The sequence below is a fragment of the Bos javanicus genome, chromosome 6 (genome assembly GCF_032452875.1).
Source record: "Bos javanicus breed banteng chromosome 6, ARS-OSU_banteng_1.0, whole genome shotgun sequence".
In the NCBI taxonomy this organism is placed as follows: domain Eukaryota; kingdom Metazoa; phylum Chordata; class Mammalia; order Artiodactyla; family Bovidae; genus Bos; species Bos javanicus.
Window position 1 is genome coordinate 22,989,931 of NC_083873.1, and position 12,004 is coordinate 23,001,934.

The 12,004-nt window shown below is 39.4% G+C and overlaps 1 long non-coding RNA gene across 1 annotated transcript in view; it reads right to left on the bottom strand.

Annotated features, from left to right (window-relative positions):
- The window catches only part of LOC133249316 (uncharacterized), a 39,752-nt gene that overhangs the window by 6,907 nt on the left and 20,841 nt on the right, over nucleotides 1-12,004 (bottom strand). The window contains exon 2 of the long non-coding RNA XR_009736908.1: nucleotides 5,743-5,827. This is a non-coding gene — a long non-coding RNA (uncharacterized LOC133249316). The remainder of the gene's footprint in view (nucleotides 1-5,742; nucleotides 5,828-12,004) is intronic.

Here is a 12,004-nt window from a genome sequence, read left to right on the forward strand (position 1 = left end):
TGACTGCTCCTATTTGATTTGGGCTTTCTGTCAACGAAGTCTGCACTATTATGTATATGGCAACTATAGTAACTCCAAATCTGTTGCAGAGAAATCTGAAACAGCCTTAATTCGGGAGAAATTAGACAGGGGTGCTGGCAATCGGAGGAAGCACAAAGCTTATGTTAATAGAACTGTTGATGCACTTTCTTATCTCGATTGTGGCAGTAATTACAGCAAGGCAGCCTTTGATTTAAGGCAAAGCCCTAATTCAAACCTTTCTCTTCTTTAGCTGTGGGGATCTACAGGAGTTTATATATTTATTTTGGTACCCGCTGTAAAGGATTTGAGACTACATACAGCTTGCCAAATCTGGTTTCAAAGCCTTAAAAAAACAAGGTGAAAGGAACCTGATGATTTTGTGTATGAGAACCCAGAGGGTGGCTCCATGCTGGCCTTTTTTGTTCCAGTAATCAGTGTAGTAATGGGAGCATGACAAGCAGCTTTCAAAACTCTTCACTTCCTGACCCCTCTTTGCACACTTAAGAAAGGGCACAGTTGCCTCAATTACTTGTTTTTGTTGCAGTCAAGAAAAGTAATGGTAACAAATTTAAATCTTTTAGGGAGCACTTTCCATCCTGGAATATTAGATTATGGAGTGAGTGAAAACCAAAGAGAGGCATGAGTATAGTTGTCTCAGTTCAGTTCAGTTCAGTTGCTCAGTTGCGTCAGACTCTTTGCGACAGCATGGACTGCAGCATGCCAGGCCTGCCTGTCCATCACCAACTCCTGGAGTTTACTCAGACTCATGCCCATTGAGTTGGTGTTGCCATCCAACCATCTCATCCTCTGTCGTTCCCTTCTCCTCCCACCTTCAATCTTTCCCAGCATCAGGGTCTTTTCAAATGAGTTGTGTTTTCAAAATAGTTGTCTACAAGGCACTTATAATTTATTTTGGAAAAAACTGGAAAAAATGACAATTTTTTATGCCATTTAATCTATATGAACATCTGTGATTAATATCTCTTGAGGACAGCTGTAAAGATTTCTAATGTAAATGAGTTTCAAGGATGGGAATTTATCTATTAACTTTAGCATAAGCTGTTTGACTTAGCCTACTTTGGTTGAAAGTGTTAGTCGCTCAGTTTGACTCTGTGTGACTCCATGGACTGTAGTCTATCAGGCTCCTCTGTCCATGGGATTATCCAGGCAAGAATACTGGAGTAGGTAGCCATTCCTTTCTCCAGGGGATCTTCCTGAACCAGGGTTTGAACCCAGGTCTCCTGCATTAGCAGGCAGATTCTTTACCAAAGAACCACATGGGAAGCCCTAATTTGCTTAAGTGTAGCATAAAGGACTGGTCTGATTTGGAGGCAGTAGAGAGATGGGAAGAAGGCAATGGCAACCTGCTCCAGTACTCTTGCCTGGAAAATCCCATGGATAGAGGAGCCTGGTAGGCTGCAGCCCACGGGGTCGCGAAAATAGGACTAAGCGACTTCACTTTCACTTTTCACTTTCATGCATTGGAGAAGGAAATGGCAACCCACTCCAGTGTTCTTGCCTGGAGAATCCCAGGGATGGGGGAGCCTGGTGGGCTGCCGTCTGTGGAGTCGCACAGAGTCAGACACGATTGAAGCGACTTAGCAGCAGCAGCAGCAGTGAGATGAGGAGGTGACTAGTTGCAATCTAGTCCCAATTTTATCACTGTCCAGCTGTGCAATCTTGGGCAAATCAATCCAATCTTCGCATCTCAGAATTTGTTGTTTGGTCTCTGAGTTATGACTGACTCCATGGGCTGTAGCCCGCCAGGTTTCTCTATCCATGGGATCTCCCAGGCAAAAATACTGGAGTGGGTTGCCTTTTTCTTCTCCAGGGGATCTTCCCCACCCAAGGATGGAACTTGCATCTTCTTCATTAGCAAGCAGATTCTTTATCAGATAGTGAGCCACCTGGGAAGCCCATCTCAGAATTTAGAATTATCAAGTAATGAGTGGAGAGTTAGATTATACCTGATTTCATTTCCTTTCCCAGCTCTTTGATTTTACAGACTTGGGAGAAGATGGTTGAAGCCTTGGGTGACTATACTCAGCACTTCTGTGATGGCTTGGAAAATCCTGAGGGGGGCTCCATGGCCCCTGTTTTTGGCAGTTCTCTTTAGAAAATGTGGTACGCAGCACCTTATTTTCAGTTCTAGGACTTAGCTGCAATTCAAGGACAAAAGGGAAAGTTCTAGCCATCAATTTGCTACAAGTCTTGTATTTAAGGAATCTGGCTACATTTAGAGGGGATTTCTTCAGTTTTTTGCAGTCCGTATAGAGAGAGATTCAGATTGCAGTTTTAGCTATCAAAGGAAAGGAGAGTTTAGAACTTAACGGTGAAATTCTTTGAGCAGATAAACTTAGCCAAAAGCTTGAAAGCTCTTTAAAAGGTTAGGCTTAGTTGTTCATTCCTTGCAAACTGACATTTTATGTTGCTTCAACAGACTATCTTCTAGTAGAATCCAGGGATTAACTGGGTAAAAAATAAGTTTTTGGTTTCGTAATTCTTTAGCAATATGGAACATGCAACTTTCTGCTTATAAACTTTATCAACTTGAACTATTTTCCACCTTTGATCTCTGTGGTATTTCAAAATTTCCCACAGCATATGCCATGAAGAAAGAAAGAATAAATGGCCAGTTTGTTAGAGGATTTATTTTTATAAATATTATGCTATAAATTTCTATAATTAAGGAATGCTTAGAAAAAAGCACACTCCTATTTAAAATCACTCCCCCTCCCCCAGTACTCATATCCCTTTCCCTCTTATATTTTTTTTCTTGGAAATTAGTCTATCATACTATATCATTTGCTTATTTATCTTGCTACCCTCTGTTCCCATTAGAACGTGTTTCATGAGGCCAAGGAATATGCTTTGTCCATTGCGTAACCGTACACCTTAGAAAGTATTAATAAATATCAATGAATGAAAACACTGAATGAATAAATGAGTAACACATTTTTAATAACTCACATGTCTGAATATCTAGAAAACATATACTTACTATTAAGTCCAAGAAGCATGCAATAACATTTTAACCATATTATCACAGTCTGCATTGGATTACCTTTAATATGGGATATCTTGGTATGAGAAAAAACCTTCTAATGTAGGAATTTTCTATGGTTTCCCTATGATCATAATCTAGGTCTTTAACTTCTCCCTGAGTTTCATGGAAGTTAAGGCAGGAATAGAAAGTCTTGTTTTTCAGTTCTTAATGATGTCAGTGGTAAAGAAAGAAAGGATGAAACTATCCTAGAAAAAAGAGGCTATATCTTTGGCTTCTCCAGAGGCAGGACATAGACCCAGCCCCTATAGGGTTGGAGATGGAGGTATTGAATCCATTATTTTCTATCACTGAGGAATCTGAGCTAAGAGATATGGACAGAGGCTCCAAGATCATGGGGGTTTGCTTTAGTTGAAAGCACAGTGTGCCCATGATAAAGCCCACATGTTGAAATGATCCAGGAGTCAACAGGTAAGTGAGCTGAGAAAGCTGACTGCCAACAGGAGACCAGGGCAGAAGGGAAAGCTGAGAATTTTTCCCCAACAGCTTATTTAGATGAGAGTCAATGTCTCAGACCTCATGACATGTTCATTTTAAAATGCATGGGGAGAATGATTAGTTACATTCAGTGATTTTGATTGAGAGGTATTCTTATTTTTAAAATAATTGTTTGGTCACGGTCACTTCTGAACCCTGATAGACAGTGAAAACGCTGGGAGACATTACACACATTTCTTTCCTGGACAGTGCTGGCATTTCTGCTTTTGTGAATAGTTCTTGAGTCTTGAAACATGACAGGCTCCACTTAGAAAGCTGGACTACTGAAATACTCAATCTTGATTTCTACACTCGCAACATATGATTAACAAAATCTAGCATTGCAATAGCCAGCAATTCAGAGTCGACTACTGGTAGTTATGTTGTTGTTTGTTTATTGATTGTTTATGAAGATAAAAATTTGGAAGAATTACAGATTGATTACACAGTAAAGAAATGATAGTTTAGGAATGTGAAGATGTCATTGCGTTGGGATTCTTGAGAATCTAGACACAATGAGAAAGGATTTAACTTGATAGACACTTGGCCTCACTCAGTAAGAGAATAATATGCTTTCGTTTATATTTTGGCTACTGTAAAAACACTTCTGAATAAGAAAATTATACATCAGGATGCTATTATGTGAATCGGAACATATTCAGTTTACCTAAATAATCCTTTGTCCAATTCTGCCCATTTTGCTTGCTCATTTCTAGTTTGTTTTGTTGCCTCCGTGTATTTTCAGATTCTAGTTGGTATTTCTTTGTGTTTGAAAGACTGAGTGGGAAATGTTCTCAGTCATTTCCATCCCCTCTATGGAAGGTGAATGAGTAGAGCCACCAAGGGCTTCACTGCGCCTCTTTCACTGTTCCTTCATCCTCTACTGGGCATCCCCTTCTGTTTAGGAAAACAATTGTATTTATTTTTCTTGAAACTGTTTTTTTTTTTTCCTTCTTAGACATTTTATTGTCTGAAGCACACTTAATTGACTCAGGTAATAGAGAAATCCACTCAGGGCTTGGCTTCTAGCCGGTAAAAGCCTATTGTCTAGTGAACTAGAAGGGAGTTTCCTCACTTGTTTTATATCTGATTAGTTGCAGAATTAAGCTTAATAAGAAAAAAAATTAACAGAAGAGCTTGATGTTTGCACCTTCTTTAAGCATCTTGTAGTTTAAATACTCAAACAAATTGTATTTCTGTGCTTAGCAGCGTGGAGTGGTCCATTGAATGTGGAGGCTGGAGTTAGGCAGATCTGAGTTTTAATTCTTAGCCTTCTCACTAGCTCTCCAAGTTCCTTCACTGTTCTAAGCCTCAGTATCTTCACTGGAAAAATAAATTCCGTAGCTGCTTAAGAGTGTGGGCTCTGGCCTCGGATTATTGTTGCTGTTGAGTTGCCCCGTCATGTCTGGCTCTTTGTGACCCTATGGACTGCATCACGCTAGGCCTCCCTGTCAGTCACCATCTCCCAAAGTTTGCCCAAGTTCATTTCCATTGCATCGGTGATGCCATTCAGCCATCTCATCCTCTGACACACTCTTCTCCTTCTGCCCTCAATCTCTCCCAGCATCAGGGCTTTTTCCAATGAGTCAGCTATTTGCACCGGATGACCAAAATACTGGAGTTTCAGCTTCCAATGAGTATTTGGGGTTGATTTCCCTCAAGACTGACCGATTCGATCTCCTTGCTGTCCAAGGGACTCTCAGGAGTCTTCTCCAGCACCACAGTTCAAAGGATTGCCTGCATTCATATCCCAGCTTCATCACTTAGTTGAACAATCTTGGGCAAATCATTTAGATTTTTTGTGACTCAGTTTTGTCAGCTATAAAATGGGATAGTAATAGAACTATAGTGTAGAGTTGTGAAAACCAAGTGACAGTTAAATGACTTAATAACAATAAAGGGCTTGAAACAGCTACATGGTATATAGTAAGTTCTCAGCAATGATTGTTATTATTACTCAGAGGTCTGATGCAAGGGCTAAATAAGACAGAGCACTTGAAAATGCTGAGGGTATTTAGCAACCATCAATTTCTTTTATCTTTACCAAATTACTTCCAAATTATTTAATTGTCTTTTTAGTGCAGGTTCTTGTTAACATCATTTCCATATCATAAGCTATTGTCATGTGCATTGCAGTCTGTACCGTACTTGCAATAGGTTACAGCGAGTAATACACTTACCATGATACTCTGGAGTTGGAAGGTTGACCTTTGGTAGAAGGCAAAATTTTCTTTTAATGGCCATTCCCTGGGTCAAGAAAATCCCCTGGAGAAGCAAATGGCAACCTACTTCAGTATTCTTGCGTGGGAAATCCCATGACAGAGGAGCCTAGCAGGTTACAGTCTATGCGATTGCAAAAGACTTGGACACAACGTAGTGAATAAACAACAACAAAACGGCCTGCACTGTATCAAGCTCTGAAATGTCTTCAGCTTCTGTATCCTCCAGAGATTTTGCTTCATTTGGGGACTTACCCGAAATTGAACAGTGCTGACTTAGCATTTGATGAGCAGACAAATTCAGAAAGAAAACTGAAGAATGAGTTAACTGACAGACAGGTGGGCACAGGGAAATGTCAGCTCAGGATGGCCTAGCTTAGGGCCAGCTTAGGGATGACAAATATATGCCTGTGGCCCTTCGCCCAGCCCATGACAATCATTGCTGGGCCCACATACAGCTTTATAATTCTTTTCAATATAATTCTCCACTAATCTACAATGATCATTTTGGCATTCCAAGTTGTCAGGCAGGTTTAGTTGGATATAAAACAGTGTGGTCAGATTTTCTTATCAAGATTGGATGATGTCACCTTTAGGAGCAATAATTAGCTCAGTTCTTTCTGAACATGGAAGCAGCCTTATTTTCTTTCAAATTCCAAAGATTGTCTTTTTGAACTTCAAATTTATTTTCCTTGGGAAAATTTTAAAGGTTTTGTACATGTACAAAGAATGAGTTAGGCAATTTAACTCATTATACCTTTATGTTCTCTGATGTAAAAAACTAAAACTATCCTATTTTTCTGAGAAATAAAATAAAAAATCCCTCCTTTATGCTGATGCTAGTTTTTAACTAGTTATATTAGGTTGATCTGTATCTTTTTATTCAGTGTGGTCTTAACAAATATCACATATGGTGGAGCCCATAGAATCTGGTACAAATCATTTAGAAATAAGTTATTTTGCTATCATGTTAATAATTTTATGTTTTTGAAATCTAGATCAAATAGCTCTAGAGGCCTCTGTGAAGTAATTCATTTCTGCTTTATAATGCAGTTCACTGTTTTTACCCAATCTTGGTGAAACAAAGGTCATATACAACAACTAAACTGTATTTAAATTTTAAAAATTTTATTCTTACCACTTTTCTAGGATATAGTTCTAAGTCTAATATCACTGCTGTGTCAATGGCCCATAGACAACTTGAATAAAAAGGACAGATTGTTCCTACCATCAAACAAACAGAGATCATTCATACTCCTGGAAGTCCCTCGACTTGGATGGCCTTGATGCTTGGATGGATCACTTGCTTTCATTTTCGACAATGATTTAGGTGGTGTTAACCAGAGGATGAACACAAATATAATGCGAGGCCCAATCCAAATGCAGGAGCAGACACAGGTAGAAGCCGAGATACAAGGAATGTCATAGGAGAGACATATTTTATGCAAGTTTCAAAGGATTAAGCATCTTATTCCCAGCACAAGACTTGTCTTGTCCTCCAGAACTCAGGGGCATTTCTGATAGCCCTGCACTTGCTAACAGCCACCACAGACACACTAGTATTTAGAAACTTGACTTTCAGAAAAACCTAGTTTGATTATTCTTCAGGTCTGACCTACTCCTATCAATCATTCACTGCCTCACCCCAACTCCCACCACAACCACTCCCAGCATTTCAGGAAATATTTTTTCTTCCTGAGAAACATGGGAGGCATGACTGAAAATATAGGGCTACACTAGTCTTTGCACACGACACTCACCACCTTCTGTTCTCGGGTGTAGCTGCTCTCTCCTGCCTTTGCATGGTCCATATCTCTACAATTCTTTTCCCTTAGTTTGTTAGCTAACTTCTGCTCATCTTTCAAGACTCAGCTCATGGCACTTTCTTTACAAAGCCTCTCCTGTCCTTCCTTTCACATCCTGGGAGAAATAAAATTCTACAGTTTTGGTTCCTATAGCACCCTGCCCATAATGCTGCAATCTTGTGGTCAAAGAAGAAGAGTCTATGTCCATCACTAGGATGCAAAGTCATCCTGGCACTAAGTGATGTTCTGTACATAGTTCTTCTTAGTAAAGTTCATGGATGGAAATTATGTACTTCATTCTCAACTCTGCGTGAAAATGCAAGTGCTTGTCTAGAGACATGAGTGAAGTGGCATTGTGAGGGTTATTTTAGAGCTGGATTCTGTAATTGCTCATCAACTTGCCTTGGAAAACATCAGCCATTCTGCATCATTCCAGTAATGTTTTCTCTATAATCTGTTTTTATTTTCCTAGCATAGAACTCCTGGCAACACCATTGGCATAAGGCAGATACCCTAGCTGCAGGCAGGTGTGGTTGGTAATGGATGGGATTGGATTTGGAGCTATCTCAAAGATTTATTTTGGATCCTCTCCGATGTTTCCAAGTCTTGGTTTTGGCCAGTCTGTCATTTGCCAGTTGTCAAATAAGTTGAGTCATTAGTCTGGCCTTGTCATTTAACAGCCTCCAAATGATTGATTGGGCTCTGCTGTACTTCCCAATGGGAGATTTAAGTGTCCATTCAGCTCCATCTACCTGGTTTTATAAAAGCAAAATAAAAACAGTCATGCCATTCCTTTCCTACCTGTAAAAGCAGTAAGCTTGGGAAATGCATTTGAACAAGCCATTTATTCTCTAATACTCAGTCTCTAAAGGACAAATTTCCTGTTGGCTAAATCAAACTGTGCAATTTTTTTCCAGGCTAACAAAATAATCTCCATTTGTCTATTTTGCATAGTGATTTTGTACACATTTTTATTTTTTCTTCACAACAACACTGTAAAAAGGACAAGCATTATTATCCTCATGTAACAAATAAATATCCCAAAACTCAGAAATCTTTTAAAGGTCATATTCAGTTCCTCTATTATGTTAATCTCCTGCCATACCATGCTATCAAGCATCCTAAACTACAAAAGGTATGTCTGAATATTACATCAGTGGCTTCTGTGTTATTCTCTCATCCAGAGTCTGTTTCTAAAGTATATAGTTTTTGACACACTTGTTTTCCAATATACTGGATCCCTTAGGGGAATCTGTTGGGAAGACCCCCAAAGTAACCAGGACTGGGTCATCTCATCCCAGAACAGAGAACTTGTTTCCACGCCAGGGCAACCAACAGCCTAAATTGCAGAGTAGGATGGAAGGTGATAATTCAATCCCAGAATTGATAAGAAATGTGTGAGACATTCCCCACTGGCCTACACAAATGGTTCCTTTCAAAGGTAAGGTGCTTATTGTCTCCAATATAATGTGGCTCTTGGATGCTGTCCAGTCAGCAAAGTAGAAACTCATATTTGGCAAGGCGAACCCAGCCATGGTTTCCTGGTGTGTTGAATCAATAGGAAATGACTTTGGAAAAATACAGCTATGAAAGCAACAAATGGCTTTGAACTTTTCCAGCCAAACATAAAGTGAACTGCCAAGAATTTCCCCTGTGATATCCCTTTTCAGATGATAACATATGACTATGAACTTTTGCCCCATATATACTATATGGCCTTCCTTCTCCAGAGTTGATTAAACCAAAATTCTTTCTAGAACTGAAAGTTCGCTCCTCTAAGGACCTTGAGTTTCCTTCATTCTTGTCCAATCAGGTCCTGAATCTCAGTGATATTGTCAGCAACTTGGCTGCTATTTCCACCATTATCTTTTCTCTGTGCTTCTGTTTTTTTTTTTTCCCCTTTTTTCTTTCTTGAATATCAAGATAAATCTCAAAAGATAGTTACCATGTAATTCCTCACTCATATGGGTAGGCAGGCTGACAGTGAAAAGGAGTGGGTAGGGATGGAGGCAGGAGGAAAGGTTGATTGAACAGACTTGGGAGAAGCAGGATTTGGGGGTGGTGGGGTGGGTCCTGGAGAATTGGCAGAGAAGAGCTGTGGGGTCAAGAGATTCATTCTGTGGAAATAGATGGTGGGGTACGAAGGGGTTTATTGTTGCTGGTGGTTTCCTTTTCCATTTGCTTTACCATTTCAGTTTTGAGGTGGTAATGTTTTGATTTTGTGAGTATTTTATAATGGAAAAACACTTTGTGTATGAAAAAATGCGTAATGTGCTGGGATTAGCTCTCGTGTACATGTAAACTAGTATGTCTAAGAGTGAGTTTTGTTCTTGCTCCTTGGACATTTCTGGACAATCCTGGAGAAGACTTCTAGGACAGGCAAACTGGTAAACTCTCTTCCATTTTTGGATTATAAAGGTTAAGTTTCCAAACAAAACTAAGTAGCATAAACCTAGTTCTAGACACTCACACTTTCTTCTTGCCTCCTTTTTCTACAAGATCAATGAATGTGAGTATTTTTAAACAGTCTAGATTCAGCTAAAAACAAGTAACATCAAAGTGTCTTGCCAACCAAAAGCTACTCACATTTCCCCAATCTTGATGATGATGATGAAGAACATTTTGCACTTACTATCTGACAGGCACAGAGACACTTATTATGTACATGTATTACATATATTATTTCATCCACTGCTCACAACAATCTGGAGTAACAATCACTCTCAATTTAAAGGTGGGAAACTTGCGGTTTAGAAAGATTAACTTGCCTAATGTGTGTGTGCGTGCTAAATCACTTTGGTTGTGTCTGACTTTTTGCTACCCTATGGACTGTAACCTTCCAGGGTTCTCTGTCAATGGGATTCTCCAGGCAAGAATACTGGAGTGGGTTGCCATGCCCTCCTCCAGGGGATCTTCCCAACCCAGTGATAGAACCCGTGTCTCTTACATCTCCTGTGTTGGCGGGTGGGTTCTTTGCTGCTCGCAGCACTTGGGAAGCCCTGACTTGTCTAATAGTACCCCATAATGGAGCTAGGAGTGGAGCAGTGGTCTGTGTTCATAAAGATTCATAATCTCATTCTATTAATATTATGCATGAGGTGTTTTTTATTGTAATTTTTCTTTTTCCTAACAGGTATTACCACAAAAAGCAGACTTTATCAATGGTATTAGGCAGCTTTATCAAAACTGTGAGATGACTGCTGAAAATGTGTTAAGGAGGACTTAGGACTGTGGTTAGAGTCCATTTCTATTCAAGCCTCAGAAAGCTCCTCCAGCCATCAAATACAACAGAGGTTGACTATTGCACTTCTTATTTTATTCCAGGATTATCCATTTCAGCTTATTGAGGTGGTTATAATTGCATGTCTATAACTGTCAATACATTTCATTTGCCTATTGTGATGACTTGAAAATAAGCTCCAAAATGTTCCCTGATCAATTCTCGATAACTGGAAGAGTGAAAATGAAAATAGCATCAATTATTGAATCCCTGTGATACCAGACATTGCACTAACGGCTTTATGTGCCACCTTAATTTTCACTAAGATGATATAGAATAGATGGTCTTATTTTAACTTTGCCCATAAAGAAACCGAAGGTCAGAGGAGTTGAATAACTTGGACAAGAACTTTTAGCAAGATTTAGAGCCAACTCAACAGAACCCATTTGATCAATTCCATTAATGTTCATTGAGCATAAACACTGTGCTAGGCACAGAGTAGTGAGTGGGGATTCCACAGGGCAGAAGACACACTTGGTCTTGCAGATCTAATGAGCCAGGATGGTTTGGTTCCCCTGAGTGCTGAGTGCCTCTAATCATGATGACAAATCTTTTTTTTTTTTTTTTAATTGAAGGATAATTGCTTTACAGAATTTTTTGTTTTCTGTCAAACCTCAGTCTTAGTCAGCCATAGGTATACATATATACCCTCCCTTTTGAACTTCCCTCCCATCTGCCTTCCCATCCCACCCCTCTAGGTTGATACAGAGCCCCTGTTTGAATTTTTTAACCATGCAGCAAATTCCCATTTGCTGTCTTTTTTACATATGGTAATGTAAGTTTCCATGTTACTCTTCCCATACTTCTCACCCACTCCCCATGTCCATAAGTCTATTCTCTATGTCAATTTCTCCACTGCTGCCCTGTAAGTAAATTCTTCAGGATCATTTTTCTATATTCTGTATATATGCATTAGAATATGATGTTTATTTTTCTCTTTCTGACTTACTTCACTCTGTATAATAGGTTCTAGGTTCATCCACCTCATTAGAACTGACTCAGAGGCATTCCTTTTTATGGCTGAGTAATAGGTATATTCCATTGTGTATATGTACCACAACTTCTTTAGCCATTTATCTGTTGATGGACATCTAGGTTGCTTCCATGTTCTAGCTATTGTAAATAGTGCTGCAATGAA